At 40.2% G+C, this 23,751-nt stretch overlaps 1 non-coding gene across 1 annotated transcript; it reads left to right on the top strand.

Moving 5' to 3' along the window:
* The first annotated feature begins 17,977 nt into the window (after positions 1 to 17,977).
* On the top strand, positions 17,978 to 18,086 carry LOC148578374 (small nucleolar RNA R71). Its single transcript, XR_015904489.1, has one exon. It is a non-coding gene; the product is annotated as a small nucleolar RNA R71 (small nucleolar RNA).
* The last annotated feature ends 5,665 nt before the right edge of the window (positions 18,087 to 23,751 follow it).

Below are 23,751 nucleotides of genomic sequence, written 5' to 3'. Positions count from 1 at the left end.
GTTCATACTTCTTCTCTTCATCCCTATCACTACAAATTCTATGGAATCTCCTAAGCCTTATACAGTACTCGGGATCAGCCACTGTAACACACATTAGGACTATAGAGTCCAGCCAGTCAGACATGCCGTCAGGGATCTTGGTAGACATGTAAACAATATTTTTTTGGGAAGACATACGGCAAACTATACCTACATCAAAGGAAGATAACAGGGGTCACTACTAAACAACTCGGACAAAATCAAAAAAGAGAAAGAACAACCAATAAATAGAGGTGGGGCAACAAAAAGGGCACCCTTAGCAGTAACCCAGGGGCACCCTTTGGAGGCAACAACACAGCAAAGAAAAGGGAAAGCGACGCAAAAATCAGAAGCCCTAACTACCAGTAACCCCCTCGAAACATGCAAGGAATTCAACCTAAGCGCCAGCGTTTTTTCAAACAGCAAACAAAAGCAAAAGTCCCTACGAAAGCAAAACTACCAAGAAACCTAAAAGGCGCGCATCTTCCTCAAACAGGAGCAGTAAAGAAAATCACAACATCGATCAAGCACAAAGAGGCAATCTCTTACAGAAAGAATCAAGCTTCTCAAGGCAAACACAATAAAAACCAAAACTTTGCAAACACGCAACAGTGAAAGCATACATGAAGATGACTATCGAAACGTAAAAAGGAAGGAAAATACCAACCTGTGGAAGAAGAGGGAACAAGCGCGAAGGGAAGAAGCAACGACGAATCCACACCAACAATCACTTTTGAGCAAAATAAATGGGAGGCAGAGAAAATAGACGAACGAAGCACCTCAGCAAATAACAATGCAAGGAGCGAAGAGAAAGGAAAGAAGAAACTAAAGACGATTCTTTAAATTTTAAAAATGCAAAAGAGGGAAAAGGGGAAATGGCAAAGGGAAATTAATAAGCTTTTAAACCCTCGCACGTTCCCAAGGAAGCGCAATGCGCGCTGCAATTAAGAAAGAAAGAAAACGCTTCGCATTCAAGGAATCCCAGCAGGAGTTATACAGGAGATCAACTAAAGGCAAAATGCTCGAGCACGACTTCCTCAAAGGGGTCGAAGTCCAAAAACACGACCTCAAGGGTAAGATCGAGCTCAAGCAGGGGCACTGTTCATACCCTGGGTCGAGCTATGCGACCCGGGCTGACTGAAGACACGAGCGACCAACCTCTTCATGTTGGATCGCCATCGACCTCTTCCTAAAGAGTTTAGCCAAATCGCCATAGAGGCCCAAGCAGGCCCAAACAAAGGAACAAAGCCCACTCTAAAGGCGGCTAAGCCCTAAAAGATAAGGCGGTTTCCCTAAAAGATAAGATAAAGTAACTAACTTATCTTAAAGGACACCCTGTACTACTATAAATACACTAGAGCACCCAGGTATAACTCATACTCTGATTCTACATAAAAAACCTGCTTAAAGCCCGTGCTAACATAAGCATCAGAGTCTCTTGCAGGTACCACCACCCTTCGGTGATCAAGGATCAGCAGCATCGCCAGATCCAGCAAGTTGGACACAGTAGCTCCGACCCCATCAGAAGATCTCATCCGAGATTGACCTTCAGTTTCAGGTAACTAGTGCACGAAATTGTGATCTCAATGGTGCCAACAACTTGGTACGCACAATTGTAATCTCAACACTTTCCTCACAACTTCGCACAACTAACCAGCAAGTGCACTGGGTCGTCCAAGTAATATCTTACGTGAGTAAGGGTCGAATCCCACGGAGATTGTCGGCTTGAAGCAAGCTATGGTCATCTTGTAAATCTCAGTCAGGCAGATTCAAATGGTTATGGGATTTTGATAATTAAAAGATAATAAACATAAAATAGAGATAGAGATACTTATGTAATTCATTGGTGGGAATTTCAGATAAGCGTATGGAGATGCGTATTCCTTCTGAATCTCTGCTTTCCTACTGCCTTCATTCAATCATTCATACTCCTTTCCATGGCAAGCTGTATGTTGGGGATCACCATTGTCAATGGCTACCTCCCGTCCTCTCAGTAAAAATGGTCCTCTATGGTTTCTGCACGGCTAATCAATTGTCAGATTTCTCGTCTCGGATGAAAAATACTAGGCACAGCTACCGCATGGCTAATCAGTCGTCGGTTCTCGATCGTGTCGGAATAAGATCCAATGATCCTTTTGTGCACTATCATTGCGCCCCACAGTCGCGAGTTTGAAGCTCGTCACAGTCATCCCTTCTCAGATCCTACTCGGAATACCACAGACAAGGTTTAGACTTTTCGGATCTTAGGAATGCTGCCAATTGATTCTAGCCTATACCACGAAGATTCTAATCTCAGATTTAGATGCCCCATTGTCAGAGGGGAAACGATGTGAATCGTTGAAGAGAGATCCAAGAGATATGCATTCAAGCTTGTTTTCATGTAGAACGGAAGTGGTTGTCAGGCACGCGTTCATAAGTGAGAATGGTGATGAGTGTCACATAATCATCACATTCATCATGTTCTTGTGTGCGAATGAATATCTTGGAATAAGAATAAGCTCGAATTGAATAGAAAAACAATAGTACTTTGCATTAATACTCAAGGAACAGCAGAGCTCCACACCTTAATCTATGGTGTGTAGAAACTCCACTGTTGAAAATACATAAGTGATAATGGTGTTCATTGGTTTTGGCCCCAGAGGGGGAACCAGAATAACCAAGATCTCTAATACAATGAGAAAAAGTAATATTTATACTAAAACTAGTAGCTAGGGTTTACAGAGATAAATAAATGATGCAGAAATCTACTTCCGGGCCCACTTGGTGTGTGCTTGGGCTGAGTATTGAAGCTTTCACGTGTAGAGACTTTTCTTGGAGTTAAATGCTAGCTTTGGTGCCAGTTTGGGCATTTAACTCCAGCTTGTAACTCAGTTCTGGCGTTTAACGCCAGAATAGGGCAAAAAGTTGGCGTTTAAACGCCAGTTTGTGTCATCAAAACTCGGGAAAAGTATGGACTATTATATATTGCTGGAAAGCCCAGGATGTATACTTTCCAACGCAATTGAGAGTGCGCCAATTGGATTTCTGTAGCTCAAGAAAATTCATTTCGAGTGCAGGGAGGTCAGAATCCAACAGCATCTGCAATCCTTTTTCAGCCTCTGAATTAGATTTTTGCTTAGGTCCCTCAATTTCAGCCAGAAAATACTTGAAATCACAGAAAAACACACAAACTCATAGTAAAGTCCAGAAATGTGAATTTTGCTTAAAAACTAATAAAAATATACTAAAAAGTAGCTAGATCCTACTAAAAACTACCTAAAAACAATGCCAAAAAGCGTATAAATTATCCGCTCATCACGACACCAAACTTAAATTGTTGCTTGTCCCCAAGCAACTGAAAATCAAAATAGGATAAAAAGAAGAGAACATACTGTAAACTCCAAAATGTCAATGAAACTGAGTTCTAATTAGATGAGCGGGACTAGTAGCTTTTTGCTTCTGAATAGTTTTGGCATCTCACTTTTTCCTTTGAAGTTCAGAATGATTGGCATCTATAGGAATTCAGAATTCAGATAGTGTTATTGATTCTCTTAGTTCAGTATGTTGATTCTTGAACACAACTACTTATGAGTCTTGGCCGTGACCCTAAGCACTTTGTTTTCCAGTATTACCACCGGATACATAAATGCCATAGATACATAACTGGGTGAACCATTTCAGATTGTGACTCAGCTTTGCTAAAGTCCTCAGTTAGAGGTGTCCAGAGTTCTTAATCACACTCTTTTTGTTTTGGATCACGACTTTAACCACTCAGTCTCAAGCTTTTCACTTGGACCTTCATGACACAAGCACATGGTTGGGGACAGCTTGATTTAGCCGCTTAGGCCTGGATTTTATTTCCTTGGGCCCTCCTATCCATTAATGCTCAAAGCCTTGGATCCTTTTTACCTTTGCCTTTTGGTTTTAAGGGCTTTTGGCTTTTTCTGCTTGCTTTTTTCTTTTTCTTTCTTTTTTTTTCTTTTTTTTTCGCCACTTTTTTTTCGCAAGCTTAGTTCTTTTTACTTCTTTTTCTTGCTTCAAGAATCAATTTTATGATTTTTCAGATTATCAATAACATTTCTCTTTTTCATCATTCTTTCAAGAGCCAACAAATTTAACATTCATAAACTTCACTATAAAAAATATGCACTGTTCAAGCATTCATTCAGAAAACAAAAAGTATTGCCACCACATCAAAATAATTAAACCATTTTCAAGGATGGATTCGAAATTCATGTACTTCTTGTTCTTTTGTATTTAGAACATTTTTCATTTAAGAAAGGTGAAGGATTCATAGGACATTCATAGCTTTAAGACATAGACACTAGACACTAATGATCATGTAATGAAGACACAAACATAGATAAAACATCAAGCATAGAAATCGAAAAACAGAAGAATAAGAACAAGAAAATTAAAGAAAGGGTCCACCTTAGTGTTGGCGGCTAGTTCTCTTTCTTGAAGATCCTATGGAGTGCTTGAGCTCCTCAATGTCTCTTTCTTGCCTTTGTTGCTCTTCCCTCATGGCTATTTGATCCTCTCTAATTTCATGGAGAATAATGGAGTGTTCTTGGTGCTCCATCCTTAGTTGCTCCATGTTGTGACTTAAATCTCCCAAAGAGGTGTTGAGTTGCTCCCAATAGTTGTGTGGAGGAAAATGCATCCCTTGAGGCATCTCAGGGATTTCTTGATGAGGGACTTCCTCATGCTCTTGTTGAGGTCCATGAGTGGGCTCTCTTGTTTGCTCCATCCTCTTTTTAGTGATGGGCTTGTCTTCCTCAATGAGGATGTCTTCCTCTATGACAATTCCAGCCGAATTACAAAGGTGACAAATGAGGTGAGGAAAGGCTAACCTTGCCAAAGTGGAGGGCTTGTCAGCCACCTTGTATAGTTCTAGAGGTATAATCTCATGAACTTCCACTTCCTCCCCAATCATGATACTATGGATCATGATGGCCCGATCTACAGTTACTTCGGATCGGTTGCTAGTAGGAATGATAGAGCGTTGGATGAACTCCAACCATCCTCTAGCCACAGGCTTAAGGTCCGGTCTTCTCAATTGAACCGGCTTGCCTCTTGAGTCTCTTTTCCATTGAGCTCCTTCTACACATATGTCCATGAGGACTTGGTCCAACCTTTGACCAAAGTTAACCCTTCTAGTGTAGGGGCGTGCATTTTCTTTGGGTTAGGTTCGCGTATTTGGGGTTGGGTTTTGGGAGGGAGATGGGTTTGAATTTGAAGGTAGGTGGGGTTATTGGGGAAGAGTGAATGAGGTGATTGGTGAAGGGTATTTGGGGAAGAGATATGGACGTGATTGGTGAAGGGCATTTGGGGAAGAGTGTTATGAAAAGGTGTGAAGAAGAGAGAGAGTGAGTTGAGGTTGGTGGGGATCCTGTGGGGTCCACAGATCCTGAGGGGTCAAGGACTTCTCATCCTTGCTCCATTTGGGCGTGTAAACGCCCTCTGAGTCCAATACTGGCGTTTAAACACCAGACTGCTGCCTGTTTCTGGCGTTAAACGCCAGCTTTTATACCTTTCCTGGTATTTAACGCCAAGCTGTAGCCTGTTTCTGGCGTTAAACGCCAGTCTGGTGCTTCTTTCTGGCGTTAAACGCCCAGAATGGTGCCAGACTGGGCGTTTAACGCCCATTCTGCTACTCTTACTGGCGTTTAAATGCCAGTAAGCTCTTCCTCCAGGGTGTGCTGTTTTTAATGCTGTTTTTGATTTTTGCTTTAATTGTTGCAGTTGTTTTTGTGACTCCACATGATCATCAACCTAAAGAAAACATAAAATAACATAGATAAATAAAATTGGGTTGCCTCCCAATAAGCGCTTCTTTAATGTCAATAGCTTGACAGTGAGCTCTGATGGAGCCTCACAAATAATCAGAGCATGGTTGTGGCCTCACAACACCAAACTTAGCGTTTGGTTGTGGCCTCCCAACACCAAACTTAGAGTTTGAATGTGGGGGCTTTGTTTGACTCTGAATTGAGAGAAGCTTTTCGTGCTTCCTCTCTATGGTTGCAGAAGGAGATCCTTGAGCCTTAAACACAAGGTAGTCCTCATTCAATTGAAGGACCAACTCTCCTCTGTCAACATCAATCACAGCTTTTGCTGTGGCTAGGAAGGGTCTGCCAAGGATGATGGATTCATCCTCACCCTTCCCAGTGTCTAGGATTATGAAATCAGCAGGGATGTAAAGGCCTTCAACCTTTACTAGCACGTCCTCTACTATTCCATAAGCTTGTTTCATTGATTTATCTGCCATCTCTAGTGAGATTCTTGCAGCTTGTACCTCAAAGATTCCCAGTTTCTCCATTACAGAGAGTGGCATGAGGTTTATCCCTGACCCCAGGTCACACAAAGCTTTCTCAAAGGTCATGGTGCCTATGGTACAGGGTATTAAGAATTTTCCGGGATCCGGTTTCTTCTGAGGTAATGTCTGCCTAATCAAGTTATTCAGTTCATAGGTGAGCAAGGGGGGTTCATCCTCCCAAGTCTCATTACCAAATAACTTGGCATTCAGTTTCATGATTGCTCCAAGGTACTTAGCAACTTGCTCTTCAGTAATATCTTCATCCTCTTCAGAGGAAGAATACTCATCAGAGCTCATGAATGGCAGAAGAAAGTTCAATGGAATCTCTATGGTCTCTGTATGAGTCTCAGATTCCTTTGGTTTCTCAAATGGGAACTGATGAGCGGATATTTTATATGCTTTTTGGGGGTAATTTCATGTAGTTTTTAGTATGTCTTAGTTGATTTTGAGTAAGTTCTTATTAATTTTTATGCAAAATTCACATCTCTGGACTTTACAAAGAGTTTGTGTATTTTTCTGTGATTTCAGGTATTTTCTGGCTGAAATTGAGGGATCTGAGCAAAAATCTGATTCAGGCTGAAAAAGAACTGCTGATGCTGTTGGATTTTGACCTCCCTGCACTCGAAATAGATTTTCTGGAGCTACAGGAGTCCAATTGGCGCGCTCTCAATTGCATTAGAAAGTAGACATCCAGGGCTTTCCAGCAATATAAAACAGTCTATACTTTGCTCAAGGATAAACGATGTAAACTGGCATTTAACGCGAGTTCCATGTTGCATTCTGGCGTTAAACGCCAGAAACAGGTTGCAAAGTGGAGTTAAACGCCCAAAACAGGTTACAACCTGGCGTTTAACTCCAGAAACAGCCTAGGCACGTGGAAAGCTCAAGTCTCAGCCTCAGCACACACCAAGTGGGCCCCGGAAGTGGATTTCTGCACTATCTATCTCAGCTTACTCATTTTCTGTAAACCTAGGTTACTAGTTTAGTATTTAAACAACTTTTAGAGGATTATTTCGTACCTCATGACATTTTAGATTTGAACTTTGTATTATTTGACGGCATGAGTCTCTAAACTCCATTGTTGGGGGTGAGGAGCTCTGCTGTGTCTCGATGGATTAATGCAAATTATCTCTGTTTTCTATTCAAACACGCCTGTTTCTATCTAAGATATTCATTCGCACTTCAATATGATGAATGTGATGATCCATGACACTCATCACCATTCTCAACCTATGAACGCGTGCCTAACAACCACCCCGTTCTACCTTAGATTGAATGAGAATCTCTTAGATTCCTTAATCAGAATCTTCGGGGTGTAAGCTAGAATCCATTGGCAGCATCCTTGAGAATCCGGAAAGTCTAAACCTTGTCTGTGGTATTCCGAGTAGGATTCAAGGATTGGATGACTGTGATGAGCTTTAAACTCACAAAGGTTGGGCGTAGTGACAGACACAAAAGGATCAACGGATCCTATTCCAACATAAGTGAGAACCGACAGATGATTAGCCGTGCGGTGACAGTGCATCTGGACCATTTTCACTGAGAGGATGGATGGTAGCCATTGACAACGGTGATCCACCAACATACAGCTTGCCATGGATGGGGACTCGCGTGTGTGAAGATGAAGACAGGGAGGAAGCAGAGATTCAAAAGGCAAAGCATCTCCAAAACTCCAACACATTCTTCATTACTGCACAACAAGTATCATTTAATCCATGCTTTTTATTTACTACCAATTAAAACTGAGATTTATTGATATCCTGACTAAGAATTACAAGATAACCATAGATTGCTTCAAACCAACAATCTCCGTGGGATCGACCCTTACTCACGTAAGGTATTACTTGGACGACCCAGTGCACTTGCTGGTTAGTAGTACGAATTGTGAAAAGTGTGATTTACAATTTCGTGCACCAAGTTTTTGGCGCCGTTGCCGGGGATTGTTCGAGTTTGAACAACTAACGGTTTATTTTGTTGCTTAGATTAGGAATAATTTATTTAGTTGTGTTTAGAGTCTCTTATTTGCTTTTCAAAAAAAAAAAAAAAAAGAATTTTTGAAAAAAAATTATATATTTTTAATTAACATATTTTTCAAAAACCTTTTCAAAAACATGTTAAATTTGTAGCTCAGTTGGCTAGAGCGTTGACTTATGTTCTTGGTAATTGGGTATCTTTTTTTTCAAAACTTCTTTAAAAATAATCTTTCTTTGATTAAGTGTCAAACTTTTAAGTTTGGTGTTTTCTGGTATTTTTTCTTCAATTTTCGAAAATTATTATCAGTTTTCTAAAAATTTTAAGTTTGGTGTTCTTTTGTGTGTTCTTTGTGTTCTTGTGAATCTTCAAAGTGTTCTTGAGTCTTATATGTGTTTTGATCTTAAAATTTTTAAGTTTGGTGTTCCTTGGTGTTTTTCCTCCAAAATTTTCGAAAACAAGGAGCATTAGATCTAAAAATTTTAAATCTTGTGTCTTTTGTGTGTTTTTCTCTTTCATCATAAAATTCAAAAATAAAAAAAAATATCTTTTCCTTTATTCACTCATCAATTTTCGAATCCATTTTCGTTGACTTGGTCAAAATTTTCAAAATCATATCTTTTTCAAATCAAATATTTTTAAATCATATATTTTTCAAAATTTCCTAACCACTTTTTCTCTCTCCTCACTTTTTCAAAAATCTTCACCCATTTTTCAATTATTTTATTTTATTTTATTTATTTATTTAGGTTTTCAAAATAAAATATTTTTTTTATATTTTTTAAAATATATTTTTAATAAAACTTTAATATTTTTATCTCCAATACATAACATCTCCCTTTTTCCATCATGGACTTAAGTGGAAATGAACAGTCCAGAAGGACTCTGGGGTCATATGCTAACCCCACTACTGCTTCATATGGGGGTAGTATCTGTATACCCCCCATCAGAGCTAGTAATTTTGAGCTAAATCCTCAGCTCATTATCATGGTGCAGCAAAATTGCCAGTATTTCGGTCTTCCACAAGAAGAACCTACTGAGTTTCTGGCACAGTTCTTACTGATTGCTGACACAGTACGTGATAAAGAGGTAGATCAGGATGTCTACAGACTACTACTGTTTCCATTTGCTGTAAACGATCAAGCTAAGAGGTGGTTAAATAACCAACCCAAGGCCATCATAAGGACATGGAAACAGCTGTCAGAAAAATTCCTGAATCAGTATTTCCCTCCAAAAAGGATGACACAGCTAAGGCTGGACATCCAAGGCTTTAAACAAGGAGATAATGAATCCCTTTATGAAGCCTGGGAGAGGTACAGAGAGATGCTAAGAAAATGCCCCTCTGAAATGTTTTCAGAGTGGGTGCAGTTAGACATCTTTTACTATAGGCTTACAGAAAGAGCTCAGAATTCTCTAGACCACTCAGCTGGTGGATCTATACATATGAGAAAGACAATTGAAGAGGCTCAAGAGCTCATTGATACAGTTGCCAGAAATCAGCATCTGTACCTAAGAAATGAGTCTTCCATGAAAGAAGAGGCTAAAACAGTAACTGCTGAACTCAGTCCTGCAGAACAAGTTACTGAATTCAATCAGCAATTGGATTTTCTAACAAAACAGCTAGCTGGATTCAAGGAGATGCTACAAGACACAAGAATTGCTAATATGAATATGGAAGTACAGTTGAAGCAAACAAAACAGCAGTTATCAAAACAGATAACAAAAGAGTGCCAAGCAGTTCAACTAAGAAGTGGGAAAACATTAAATACCTCACTTCAAAATAGCAGGAAGCCAAGAAATGAACAAAATGCTACCCAAAATCCCTCTGAGGACAGTAAGAGCCCAGAGAGGAATAATGCTGGCGTTCAAACGCCAGAAAAGGGTAAAGAACTGGCGTCAAACGCCCAACCCATGCTCAATTCTGGCGTTCAAACGCCAGAAACAAGCAAGGAAGTGGCGTTGAACGCCCAAAGGAAGCTCAGTTCTGGCGTTCAAATGCCAAAAACAAGAAAGGAAATGGCGTCTAACGCCAATCCAGCTTCCAATCTTGGCATTCAAACGCCAGTGAGGGATCAAACACATACAAGTGTTGATAACAACCCCTCTAAAAAGGCTTCTCCAACCACCTATGTAGGGAATAAACCTGCAGTGACTAAGGTTGAGGAATACAAAGCCAAGATGCCTTATCCTCAAAAACTCTGCCAAGCGGAACAGGATAAGCAATTTGCCCACTTTGCAGATTATCTCAGGACTCTTGAAATAAAGATTCCGTTTGCAGAGGCACTTGAGCAAATACCCTCTTATGCTAAGTTCATGAAAGAGATCTTAAGTCATAAGAAGGATTGGAGAGAAACTAAAAAAGTTTACCTCACTGAAGAATGCAGTGCAGTCATTCTAAAAAGCTTACCAGAGAAGCTTAAGGATCCTGGAAGCTTTATGATACCATGCACACTAGAGGGCACTTGTACCAAGACAGCTCTATGTGATCTTGGGGCAAGTATCAACCTAGTGCCTGCATCCACTATCAGAAAGCTTGGCTTGGGCAGAAGAAGTCAAACCAACCAGGATCTATCTTCAACTTGCTGATGGCTCCATTAAATACCCATCAGGCATGATTGAGGATGTGATTGTCTCAGTTGAGCCATTTGCATTCCCCACTGACTTTGTAGTGTTGGAAATGGAGGAGCACAAGAGTGCAACTCTCATCCTAGGAAGACCTTTCCTAGCAACTGGACGAACCCTCATTGATGTTGAAAAGGGGGAAGTGACCCTGAGAGTCAATGAGGATGAGTTCAGGCTGAATGCTGTTGAAGCAATGAAGCATCCAGACACATCAAATGACTGCATGAGCGTTGATATTATTGAATCCCTGGTAGAGGAGATCAATATGGCCGAGAGTCTCGAATCAGAGCTAGAGGATATCCTTAAAGATGTTCAGCCTGATCTGGAGGAATCAGAGAAAATAATAGAACCTCTGAAAACTCCTCAGGAAGAGGAGAAAGCTCCTAAACCCGAGCTCAAACCATTACCACCATCCCTGAAATATGCATTTCTGGGAGAAGGTGAAACTTTTTCTGTGATCATAAGCTCTGCTTTGAAGCCACGGTGCACGACATTGTGATCTCCAGGCTCCAACAATCCCCGGCAACATGAACAATAACTTGGTGCACATTATTAATTTTAATTCATAATTTGTCACAACTTCGATACAACTAACCAGCAAGTGCACTGGGTCGTCCAAGTAATAAACCTTACGTGAGTAAGGGTCGATCCCACGGAGATTATTGGTATGAAGCAAGCTATGGTCACCTTGTAAATCTCAGTCAGGCAGATATAAAATGGTTATGGAGTTTTCGAATATTAATAATTAAATAGACTAAAAGTAAAGATAGAGATACTTATGTAATTCATTGGTGAGAATTTTAGATAAGAGTATGGAGATGCATTCGTTCCTCTGAACCTCTGCTTTCCTGCTGTCTTCATCCAATCAGTCCTACTCCTTTCCATGGCTGGCTTTTTGTAAGGACATCACCGGTGTCAATGGCTACTTTTAATCCTCTAGGGAAAATGATCCAAATGCTTTGTCACAGCACGGATAATCGTCTGGAGGCATCACCCTTGTCGATGGTAGCGTCCTTTTCCTCTCTGTGAAAATGGTCCAATGCGCTGTCACTGCATGGCTAATCATCTGGAGGTTCTCGATCATGCCGGAATAGGATTTACTATCCTTTTGCGTCTGTCACTACGCCCAGCACTCGCGAGTTTGAAGCTCGTCACAGTCATTCAATCACTGAATCCTACTCAGAATACCACAGACAAGGTTTAGACTTTCCGGATTCTCTTGAATGCCGCCATCATTCTAGCTTACACCAAGAAGATTCTGATTAAGAGATCTAAGAGATATTCATTCAATCGAAGGTAGAACGGAAGTGGTTGTTAGGCACGCGTTCATGGGGAATGATGATGATTGTTACGTTCATCACATTCAGGTTGAAGTGTGAATGAGTATCTTAGAAGCGGAATAAGTTGAATTGAATAGAAAAACAGTAGTACTTTGCATTAATCTTTGAGGAACAGCAGAGTTCCACACCTTAATCTATGGAGTGTAGAAACTCTACCGTTGAAAATACATAAGTGATAATGGATTTCATTGGTCTCGGCCCCAGAGGGGAACCGGAGTAACCAAGACTGTGAATACAATGATAAAAAGTTCTATTTATAATAAACTAGTCACTAGGGTTTACAGAAGTAAGTAATTGATGCATAAATCCACTTCCGGGGCCCACTTGGTGTGTGCTTGGGCTGAGCTTTAGCTATCCACGTGCAGAGGCCATTTCTGGAGTTGAATGCCAGTTTTGGTGCCAGTTTGGGCGTTGAACTCCACTTTGCAGCTTGTTTCTGGCGCTGGACGCCAGAATTGGGCAGAGAGCTGGCGTTGAACGCCAGTTTGCGTCGTCTAAACTTGGGCAAAGTATGTACTATTATATATTTCTGGAAAGCCCTGGATGTCGACTTTCCAACGCAATTAGAAACGCGCCATTTTGAGTTCTGTAGCTCTAGAAAATCCACTTTGAGTTCAGGGAGGTCAGAATCCAACAGCATCAGCAGTCCTTCTTTAACCTCTGAATCTGATTTCTGCTCAAGTCCCTCAATTTCGGCCAGAAAATACCTAAAATCACAGAAAAACACACAAACTCATAGTAAAGTCCAGAAATGTGAATTTAACATAAAAACTAATGAAAACATCCCTTAAAGTAACCAGATTCCACTAGAAACATACTAAAAACAATGCCAAAAAGCGTATAAATTATCCGCTCATCACAACACCAAACTTAAATTGTTGCTTGTCCCCAAGCAACTGAAAATCAAGTAGGATAAAAAGAAGAGAATATACTACAAATTCCAAACTATCAATGAAACATAGCTCAAATTAGATGAGCGGGACTTGTAGCTTTTTGCCTCTTGAATAGTTTCGGCATCTCACTTTATCCATTGAAGTTCAGAATGATTGGCTTCTATAGGAACTCAGATTTCAGATAGTGTTATTGATTCTCCTAGTTCAGTATGATGATTCTTGAACACAGCTTCTTTATGAGTCTTGGCCGTGGCCCTAAGCACTTTGTTTTCCCGTATTACCACCGGATACATAAATGCCACAGACACATAACTGGGTGAACCTTTTCAGATTGTGACTCAGCTTTGCTAAAGTCCCCAATTAGAGGTGTCCAGGGTTCTTAAGCACACTCTTTTTTTGCTTTGGACCTTGACTTTAACCGCTCAGTCTCAAGTTTTCACTTGACACCTACACGCCACAAGCACATGGTTAGGGACAGCTTGGTTTAGCCGCTTAGACCGGGATTTGATTCCTTTAGGTCCTCCTATCCACTGATGCTCAAAGCCTTGGGATCCTTTTATTACCCTTGCCTTTTGGTTTTAAGGGCTATTGGCTTTTTGCTCTTACCTCTTGGTTTTAAGAGCTTTGGCTTTTTCTGCTTGCTTTTTCTTTTTCTTTCTAATTTTTTTTCTATTTTTTTTCTGCAAGCTTTGTTCTTTGCTGCTTTTTCTTGCTTCAAGAATCATTTTTATGATTTTTCAGATTATCAAATAACATGTCTCCTTGTCATCATTCTTTCAAGAGCCAACATATTTAACATTCATAAACAACAACTTCAAAAGACATATGCACTGTTCAAGCATACATTCAGAAAACAAAAAGTATTGTCACCACATCAATATAATTAAACTAAGTTCAAGGATAAATTCGAAACTCATGTACTTCTTGTTCTTTTGAGTTAAAACATTTTTCATTTAAGAGAGGTGATGGATTCATAGGACAATCATAACTTTAAGACATAGTTATTAACTACTAATGATCATGTAATAAAGACACAAACACAGATAAGCACATAACATAGAAAACGAAAAATAGAGAAAGTAAGAACAAGGAATGAATCCACCTTAGTGATGGTGGCGTTTCCTTCTTGAGGAACCAATGATGTCCTTGAGCTCTTCTATGTCTCTTCCTTGTCTTTGTTGCTCCTCCCTCATTGCTTTTTGATCTTCTCTTATTTCATGAAGGAAGATGGAGTGCTTTTGATGTTCCACCCTTAGTTGTCCCATGTTGGAACTTAATTCTTCTAGGGAGGTGTTGATGTTCTCCCAAAAATTCTGTGGAGGAAAGTGCATTTGAGGCATTTCCGGGATCTCATGGTGATGAGTTCCATACGCCTCTTGAGCTCCATGAATGGGCTCTCTTGCTTGCTCCATCCTTTTCTTAGTGATGGGCTTCTCTTCCTCAATGGAAATGTCTCCTTCTATGAAAGCTCCAGCTGAGTAACATAGATGGCAAATAAGATGAGGAAAAGCTACCCTTGACCCAGGAGAGGGCTTTTCGGCTATCTTGTAGAGTTCATTGGAGATGACTTCATGAACTTCTACCTCTTCTCCAATCATGATGCTATGAATCATGATGGCCCGATCCATAGTAACTTCAGATCGGTTGCTAGTGGGGATGATGGAGCATTGGATGAATTCCAACCATCCTCTAGCTACAGGCTTGAGGTCCAGTCTTCTTAATTGAACTGGCTTGCCTTTGGAGTCAATCTTCCATTGAGCTCCTTCCACACATATGTCCATAAGGACTTAGTCCAACCTTTGATCAAAGTTGGCCCTTCTTGTGTAGGGGCGTGCGTTCTCTTCCATGTTTGGCAAGTTGAACGCCAACCTCACATTCTCCGGACTAAAATCTAAGTATTTCCCCCGAACCATTGTAACATAGTTCTTTGGATCCGGGTTCTTACTTTGATCATGGTTCTTGGTGATCCATGCATTGGCATAGAACTCTTGAACCATTAGGATGCCGACTTGTTGGATGGGATTTGTTAGAACTTCCCAACCTCTTCTTTGAATTTCATGTCGGATCTCCAGATACTCATTTCTCTTGAGTTTGAAAGGGACCTCGGGGATCACCTTCTTCTTGGCCACAACATCATAGAAGTGGTCTTGATGGGCTTTGGAGATGAATCTTTCCATCTCCCATGACTCGAATGTGGAAGCTTTTGTCTTCTCTTTCCCTTTTCTAGAGGATTCTCCGGTCTTAGGTGCCATCAATGGTAATGGAAAAACAAAAAGCTTATGCTTTTACCACACCAAACTTAGAAGAAGAAATGGAAGAGAGGGAGAAGGTGTTGTGTTTCGGCCAAGAAGGGTATAGAGGGGTGTGTTGTGTGAAAATGAGGAAGAATAGAGGGCTTTATATAGGGAAGGGAGGGTGGGTAAGGGTTCGGCCATATGGGTGGGTTTGGGTGGGAAATTGGTTTTGAATTTTGAAGGTAGGTGGAGTTTATTGGGTAGGTTTATGGGGAAGAGTGGGTGGATATGAGTGGTGAAGGGTTAATAGGGAAGAGGGATGGAGGTGATAGGTGAAGGGTTTTGGGGAAGAGTGTTTATTGGGAAGAGAGGATGATTGAGAAGAGAGAAGAGTGAGTGGAGGTAGGTGGGGATCCTGTGGGGTCCACAGATCCTGAGGTGTTCAAGGATTCACAACCTTGCACCAAATTAGGCATGCAAAATGCCCTTGCACGCAACTCTGGGCGTTCAGCGCCAGATTGGTGCCCATTTTGGGCGTTCAACGCCCATTTGTTGTCCATTTCTGGCGTTGAACGCCAGAACCATGCTTGTTCTGGGCGTTCAGCGCCAGCTCTTCTCCAGGGTGCAATTCTGGCGTTCAGCGCCCAGATGCTGCCCATTTTGGGCGTTCAGCGCCCAGACACTGCCCATTTTGGGCGTTCAGCGCCAGAACCATGCTTTGTTCTGGCGTTGAACGCCAGACAGATGCTTCCTTCAGGGTGTGATTTTTCTTCTGCTGTTTTTTATTCCGTTTTTAATTTTTTTGTTTATTTTGTGACTCCACATGATCATGAACCTAAGAAAACATGAAAAACAAAAATAATAGAATTAGATAAATAAACATTGGGTTGCCTCCCAACAAGCGCTTCTTTAATGTCAATAGCTTGACAGTGGGCTCTCATGGAGCCTCACAGATGTTCAGAGCTTTGTTGAGACTTCCCAACACCAAACTTAGAGTTTGGATATGGGAGTTCAACACCAAACTTAGAGTTTGACTGTGGGGGCTCTGGTTGACTCTGTAGTGAGAGAAGCTTTTCATGCTTCCTCTCCATGGTTGCAGAGAGAGATCCTTGAGTTTTAAACACAAGGTTGTCCTCATTTAATTGAAGGACTAATTCACCTCTGTCAACATCAATCACAGCTCTTGCTATGGCTAGGAAGGGTCTTCCAAGGATGATGGATTCATCCTCATCCTTCCCAGTGTCTAGGATTATGAAATCAGCAGGGATGCAAAGGCCTTCAACCTTTACTAACATGTCCTCTACTTGTCCATAAGCCTCTTTTCTTGAGTTGTCTGCCATCTCTAATGAGATTCTAGCAGCTTGCACCTCAAATATTCCCAGTTTCTCCATTACAGAGAGTGGCATGAGGTTTATTCCTGACCCAAGGTCACATAGAGCCTTCTCAAAGGTCATGGTGCCTATGGTACAAGGTATGAGGAACTTTCCTGGATCCTCTTTCTTCTGAGGTAATCTCAGCAATTCCAATGCATTTAGTTCATTGGTGAACAAGGGAGGTTCATCTCCCCAAGTCATTTTACCAAATAAGTTGGCATTCAGCTTCATGATCGCACCAAGGAACTTGGCAACTGGCTCCTCAGTGACATCCTCATTCTCTTCAGAAGAGGAATACTCATCAGAGCTCATGAATGGCATAAGGAGGTTCAATAGAATCTCTGTGGTCTCTAGATGAGCCTCAGATTCCTTTGGTTTCTCCAAGGGAAACTCCTTATTGATCACTGGACGTCCTAGGAGGTCTTCCTCACTGGGATTCATGTCCTCTCCTTCCCTTACAGGTTCGGCCATGGTGACTATGTCAATGGCCTTGCACTCTCCTTTTGGGTTTTCTTCTGTATTGCTTGGGAGAGTACTAGGAGGGATTTCAGTGATCCTTTACTCAGCTGGCCCACTTGTGCCTCCAAATTCCTAATGGAGGACCTTGTTTCATTCATGAAACTCAGAGTGGCCTTAGATAGATCAGAGACTAAATTTGCTAAGTTGGAAGTATTTTGTTCAGAGTTCTCTGTCTGTTGCTGAGTGGATGATGGAAAAGGTTTATTATTATTAAACCTGTTTCTTCCACCATTATTAAAGCCTTGTTGAGGCTTTTGTTGATCCTTCCATGAGAAATTTGGATGATTTCTCCATGATGAGTTATAGGTGTTTCCATAAGGTTCACCTAAGTAATTCACCTCTGCTATTGCAGGGTTTTCAGGATCATAGGCCTCTTCTTCAAAAGGCGCCTCTTGAGTACTGTTGGATGTAGCTTGCAATCCATTCAGACTCTGAGAAATCATATTGACCTGTTAGGTCAATAATTTGTTCTGAGCCAGTATGGCATTCAGAGTATCAATTTCAAGAACTCCCTTCTTTTGAGGCGTCCCATTACTCACAGGATTCCTCTCAGAAGTGTACATGAACTGGTTGTTAGCAACCATGTCAATGAGTTCTTGAGCTTCTGCAGGCGTTTTCTTTAGGTGAATGGATCCACCTGCAGAAGTATCCAATGACATTTTAGCTAAGTCAGACAGACTATCATAGAAGATATCCAGGGTGGTCCATTCTGAAAGCATGTTAGTAGGACACTTTTTGGTCAGTCCTTTGTATCTCTCCCAAGCTTCATAGAGGGATTCACCTTCTTTCTGTCTGAAGGTCTGAATGTCCACTCTAATCTTACTAAGCTTTTGAGGAGGAAAGAACTTGGCTAAGAAAGCCTTGACCAGCTTATCCCATGAGTTCAGGCTATCCTTAGGTTGAGAGTCCAACCAGAGTCTAGCTCTGTCTCTTACAGCAAAAGGGAAAAGCATGAGCCTATAGACTTCAGGATTTACTCCATTAGTCTTTACAGTATCACATATCTGCAAGAATTCAGTTAAGAACTGAAAAGGATCTTCAGATGGAAGTCCATGAAACTTGCAGTTTTGTTGCATTAGAGAAACTAGCTGAGGTTTCAGCTCAAAATTGTTTGCTCCAATGGTGGGGATGGAGATGCTTCTTCCATGTAAATTGGAATTAGGTGCAGTAAAGTCACCAAGCATCCTCCTTGCATTATTATTATTTTCGGTTGCCATCTCCTCTTCTTGTTCGAAAATTTCTGAAAGGTTGTCTCTAGATTGTTGTAATTTAGCTTCTTTTAATTTCCTTTTTAGAGTCCTTTCAGGTTCTGGGTCTGCTTCAACAAGAATGCTCTTGTCCTTGCTCCTGCTCATATGAAAAAGATGGACAAAAAAAATAATAATAATAGGGATCCTTTTTACCCAAGCATACAGGTTCCCTTATGTGAGTAGAAGAAAGGAAGAAGAGAAATGAATAGAAGGAGATGAAAGAGAAAATTTTCGAAAATTATTTTTGAAAAAGAGTTAGTGATTTTCGAAAATAGTTTTTTTTTTTTTTGAAAAAGGTTAGTAATTTTTGAAAATTAAGAATGAAAAATTGAAATAATTAATTAATTAAAAAGAAATTTTTGGAAAAGAGGGAGATATTTTCAAAAATTAGAGAGAGAGAGAGTTAGTTAGGTAGTTTTGAAAAAGATGAGAAACAAACAAAAAGTTAGTTAGTTAGTTGAAACAAATTTGAAAATCAATTTTGAAAAGATAAGAAGATAAGAAGTTAGAAAAGATATTTTGAAATCAAATTTTTGAAAAAGATGAGATAAGAAGATATTTTTGAAAAGATATGATCGAAATTAGTTTTGAAAAAGATTTGATTTTTAAAATCACAATTAATGACTTGATTCACAAGAAATCACAAAATATGATTCTAGAACTTAAAGTTTGAATCTTTCTTAACAGGCAAGTAACAAACTTGAAATTTTTGAATCAAAACATTAATTGGTGATGTTATTTTCGAAAATTAGGAGATAAAGATGAGAAAAAGATTTTTGAAAAATATTTTAAAAGTTTTCGAAAATAAATAAGAAAAGTGAAAAAGATATGATGTTTTAAAAAAGATTTTGAAAAAGATAAGATTTTCAAATTGAAAATTTGATTTGACTCATAAGAAACAACTAGATTTTAAAAATTTTGAAAAAGTCAATTCAAATTTTCGAATTTGATGAGAAGAAAAAGGGGAAAGATATTTTTTTGATTTTTGAATTTTTATGAAAAACATGAAAATGATGCAATGCATGAAAAATTTTTGGATCAAAACACATGATGCATGCAAGAATGCTATGAATGTCAAGATGAACACCAAGAACACTTTGAAGATCATGATGAACATCAAGAACATATTTTTGAAAAATTTTTAATGCAAAGAAAACATGCAAGACACCGAACTTAGAAATCTTTAATGCTTAGGCACTAAGAATTCAAGAATGCATATGAAAAACACCATACAACACAAAACAAGAAAACATCAAGATCAAACAAGAAGACTTACCAAGAACAACTTGAAGATCATGAAGAACACTATGAATGCATGAATTTTTGAAAAATGCAAGATGCATATGCAATTGACACCAAACTTAAAATGTGACTCAAGACTCAAACAAGAAACACATAAATATTTTTTATTTTTATGATTTTCTAATTTTTTTGGATTTTTTTTCGAAAATTAATTGAAAAAGGAAAATAAGGATTCCAAAATTTTTAATATGAATTCCAGGAATCTTGCATTCTTAGTCTAAAGCTTCAGTCCAGGAATTAGACATGGCGCACTAGCCAGCCAAGCTTTCAATGAAAGCTCCGGTCCAAAACACTAGACATGGCCAATGGCCAGCCAAGCTTCAGCAGATACCTCTCATGTATATAACAGCTGATATTTCATCCAACTTCATATACTTTTGAGTGGAAGCCTCAGTCCAAACGAATTTAGACATGGCTTTACAGCCAGCCAGGCTTCACATGCTTCATGAAACACTAGAATTCATTCTTAAAAATTCTGAATAAAAATTTTTTTCGAAAACAGGTGAGAAAATTTTGAAATATTTTTGAAAAAATTTTTTTGAAAAGAAAACGAAAAGAAAGTTACCCAATCTGAGCAACAAGATGAGCCGTCAGTTGTCCAAATTCAAACAATCCCCGGCAACGGCGCCAAAAACTTGGTGCACGAAATTGTGATCTCCAGGCTCAAACAATCCCCGGCAACGTGAACAATAACTTGGTGCACGTTATTAATTTTAATTCATAATTTGTCACAACTTCGATACAACTAACCAGCAAGTGCACTGGGTCATCCAAGTAATAAACCTTACGTGAGTAAGGGTCGATCCCACGGAGATTGTTGGTATGAAGCAAGCTATGGTCACCTTGTAAATCTCAGTCAGGTGGATATAAAATGGTTATGGAGTTTTCGAATATTAATAATTAAATAGACTAAAAGTAAAGATAGAGATACTTATGTAATTCATTGGTGAGAATTTCAGATAAGAGTATGGAGATGCATTCGTTCCTCTGAACCTCTGCTTTCCTGCTGTCTTCATCCAATCAGTCCTACTCCTTTCCATGGCTGGCTTTTTGTAAGGATATCACTGGTGTCAATGGCTACTTTTAATCCTCTCGGGAAAATGGTCCAAATGCTCTGTCACAGCACGGCTAATCGTCTGGAGGCATCACCCTTGTCGATGGTAGCGTCCTTTTCCTCTTTGTGAAAATGGTCCGATGCGCTGTCACTGCATGGCTAATCATCTGGAGGTTCTCGATCATGCCGGAATAGGATTTACTATCCTTTTGCGTCTGTCACTACGCCCAGCACTCGCGAGTTTGAAGCTCGTCACAGTCATTCAATCACTGAATCCTACTCAGAATACCACAGACAAGGTTTAGACTTTCCGGATTCTCTTGAATGCCGCCATCATTCTAGCTTACACCACAAAGATTCTGATTAAGAGATCTAAGAGATATTCATTCAATCGAAGGTAGAACAGAAGTGGTTGTCAAGCACGCGTTCATGGGGAATGATGATGATTGTCATGTTCATCACATTCAGGTTGAAGTGCGAATGAGTATCTTAGAAGCGGAATAAGTTGAATTGAATAGAAAAACAGTAGTACTTTGCATTAATCTTTGAGGAACAGCAGAGCTCCACACCTTAATCTATGGAGTGTAGAAACTCTACCGTTGAAAATACATAAGTGATAATGGAGTTCATTGGTCTCGGCCCCAGAGGGGAACCGGAGTAACCAAGACTGTGAATACAATGATAAAAAAGTTCTATTTATAATAAACTAGTCACTAGGGTTTACAGAAGTAAGTAATTGATGCATAAATCCACTTCCGGGGCCCACTTGGTGTGTGCTTGGGCTGAGCTTTAGCTATCCACGTGCAGAGGCCATTTCTGGAGTTGAACGCCAGTTTTGGTGCCAGTTTGGGCGTTGAACTCCACTTTGCAGCTTGTTTCTGGCGCTGGACGCCAGAATTGGGCAGAGAGCTGGCGTTGAACGCCGGTTTGCGTCGTCTAAACTTGGGCAAAGTATGGACTATTATATATTTCTGGAAAGCCCTGGATGTCTACTTTCCAACGCAATTGGAAGCGCACCATTTTGAGTTCTGTAGCTCCTGAAAATCCACTTTGAGTGCAGGGAGGTCAGAATCCAATAGCATCAGCAGTCCTTCTTTAACCTCTGAATCTGATTTCTGCTCAAGTCCCTCAATTTCAGCCAGAAAATACCTGAAATCACCGAAAAACACACAAACTCATAGTAAAGTCCAGAAATATGAATTTAACATAAAAACTAATGAAAACATCCCTTAAAGTAACCAGATTCTACTAGAAACATACTAAAAACAATGCCAAAAAGCGTATAAATTATCCGCTCATCAAGCCACAAGAAAAGGAAGGACTGATTCAGGTGCTAAGGATGCACAAGACAGCTCTTGGGTGGTCCATAAGTGATCTTAAGGGCATTAGCCCAGCCAGATGCATGCACAAGATCCTATTAGAGGATAATGCTATGCCAGTGGTTCAACCACAGAGGCGGCTAAATCCAGCCATGAAGGAGGTGGTGCAGAAAGAGGTCACTAAACTACTCGAGGCAGGGATTATTTATCCCATTTCTGATAGACCCTGGGTGAGCCCTGTCCAAGTTGTTCCCAAGAAGGGAGGCATGACAGTGGTTCATAATGAAAAGAATGAACTGATTCCTACAAGAACAGTTACAGGGTGGTGCATGTGTATTGACTACAGAAGACTCAATACAGCCACCAGAAAGGATCACTTTCCTTTACCATTCATAGACCAGATGCTAGAAAGACTAGCAGGTCATGATTACTACTGCTTTCTGGATGGCTATTCAGGTTATAACCAGATTGCAGTAGATCCCCAAGATCAAGAGAAAACAGCATTCACATGTCCATCTGGAGTGTTTGCCTACAGAAGGATGCCATTTGGACTGTGTAATGCACCTGCAACCTTTCAGAGGTGCATGTTCTCTATTTTCTCTGATATGGTGGAAAAGTTTCTAGAAGTCTTCATGGACGACTTCTCAGTATTTGGAGACTCATTTAGCTCCTGTCTTGACCATTTAGCACTTGTTCTGAAAAGGTGCCAAGAGACTAACCTGGTTTTAAACTGGGAAAAATGTCACTTTATGGTGACTGAAGGAATCATCCTTGGGTACAAAATTTTGAACAAAGGAATAGAGGTGGATCAAGCTAAGGTAGAGGTAATTGAAAAATTACCACCACCTACCAATGTTAAAGCAATCAGAAGCTTTCTGGGGTATGCAGGATTCTATAGGAGGTTTATAAAAGATTTTTCAAAAATTACAAAACCTCTGAGTAATCTGCTAGCTACTGACATTCCATTTATCTTTGATAAGGAGTGTCTGCAGGCTTTTGAGACTCTGAAAGCTAAGCTGGTCACAGCACCAGTCATCTCTGCACCAGCCTGGACATTACCATTTGAGCTAATGTGTGATGCCAGTGACCATGCCATTGGTGCAGTGTTGGGACAAAGGCATGACAAGCTTCTGCACGTCATTTTTATTATGCCAGTCATATTTTAAATGACGCACAGAAGAACTACACAACCACAGAAAAAGAGTTACTTGCAGTGGTTTACGCCATTGACAAGTTCAGATCTTATTTAGTAGGATCAAAAGTGATTGTGTACACTGACCATGCTGCTCTTAAATATCTACTCACAAAGCAGGATTCAAAACCCAGGCTCATAAGATGGGTGTTGCTTCTGCAAGAGTTTGATATAAAAATAAGAGACAGAAAAGGGACAGAGAACCAAGTAGCAGATTACCTGTCCCGAATAGAACCAGTAGAAGGGGCGTCCCTCCCTCTTACTGAGATCTCTGAAAACTTTCCAGATGAAAAACTCTTTGCCATCCAGGAAGCACCTTGGTTTGCAGACATTGCAAACTACAAGGCTGTGAGATTCATACCCAAAGAG

The sequence above is a fragment of the Arachis ipaensis genome, chromosome B1, assembly GCF_059453495.1.
Source record: "Arachis ipaensis isolate K30076 ecotype BB chromosome B1, ASM5945349v1, whole genome shotgun sequence".
Taxonomy (NCBI): Eukaryota; Viridiplantae; Streptophyta; class Magnoliopsida; order Fabales; family Fabaceae; genus Arachis; species Arachis ipaensis.
The sequence above is the reverse complement of the archived record's forward strand: the minus strand, read 5'-3'. Positions and strand labels throughout refer to the sequence as shown.